The sequence below is a fragment of the Anneissia japonica genome, unplaced genomic scaffold (genome assembly GCF_011630105.1).
Source record: "Anneissia japonica isolate Jap-2015-1 unplaced genomic scaffold, ASM1163010v1 scaffold288006_len43433_cov135, whole genome shotgun sequence".
NCBI classification, from domain to species: domain Eukaryota; kingdom Metazoa; phylum Echinodermata; class Crinoidea; order Comatulida; family Comatulidae; genus Anneissia; species Anneissia japonica.
In genome coordinates, this window is record NW_022738480.1 from 38,028 (window position 1) to 39,565 (window position 1,538).

The following is a 1,538-nucleotide window of genomic DNA, read 5'->3' on the forward strand; positions in this document are numbered from 1 at the left end:
ACCGATCACCTGACACTTTCCACAGTCACGTGACAATACAGTTTCGCAGTTTTTTGTTCAAATAACTTTTTGTGGACATTTTTGCATATCATTAATACAAGATACATTTTAAAATTAAGCTATATGTAAATTTATATATAAAGTTGTATATATTAGGTTATATGTAAAGTTCATTATTAAAATACGCATGGATTCGCTTCATTTATTACAGGAAGAAACGTTAAATTAAGGGACAAACAAATATTAAGGGAGAAATGTTATGGGGATCCCCTTAATTTAACATTTCTTTGTATAAATATAGCGAATCCATACGTATTTTATTTTATTAATGCACTTTACATATAACTTAATACATAGGCCTACAAATTTACATATAGATTTACATAGCTTATTGCAATTGTAGGCCTAATCGAAAAATACTAGATAAATTTAAATACAGCAGACGAAAACAAAGCTTGGAATTTATAAATTTTTTAAAATTTATTAACTATATTTAACAAGGGTGACCGATAACTTTCCATTGCTGAAGAGCTAATATCAAGGGGCCCTCATAAAAATTCCTAGGCCTATTTCCCTTTTTTCAGTTGTAGACTAATATTAGGTCTATACCTAATCCAGGGAAAATCATATTGACAAAAAAGGTATATAACGTCAATATAACAGATAAAAAATCAAATAAAATCGATTTATAGGTAAGTATTTTAGCTCCATGGTGAAACTGATTTAAATTTGGTATATCGTGTATTTCATATAGGATACACTTTCCATATTTTAAGTACTTCTTTTCAGATGCCATCTAGGATCGTCTAGCAGTCTACTAATTCCAAAAAAAATCTCAAATGGGAGGGAACGCCCCTCTCAAAACTACCCCCACTCGGTCCTTCTCAGCTCCCATTATTCACCCCCACCCATTGCTAAATCCTAGATCCGCCACTGCAAGGGTGTTTTGAGTAGACTATCTATGAGGGTATCAAGAGTCACCAAAACAAATTTGATGTATTTATCGTGAAATGATGTAGCACGTTGTTCCATATCAAATATAGTTGCTGGGAAGGCGATGACAAACAGGTGATATATTATATATTAATCCTTAGATGGGCACAACTACTGTAGGTGTTGATAAAAACTAAGGCGATGTTGACATATTTTGAAACGTTTTATTATGATATTACCAATATTTTTGATTAACCTTTGATACCACAAAAAATAGATTATGTTCAAAAAATAATGTCAATAGACATGCATATCCTCTATAACTCCTACTATCTGACGTTTATAATTAATTATTCATTGCATTATGTAGCTTGTTGCTTCTAGGTTTAAAATCATATATATATATAATATATATATTATATTATATATTATATATATTATATATATAGTAATAAAAATCAGTGGTGGTTCTGCATAGGCAAATATATATATATATATATATATATATATATATATGTATATATATATATATCCAATAAAAAACATATATAAAAAAACAAATAAAAACATATATATCCAATAAAAAACAAAACACTGTCTCTTAT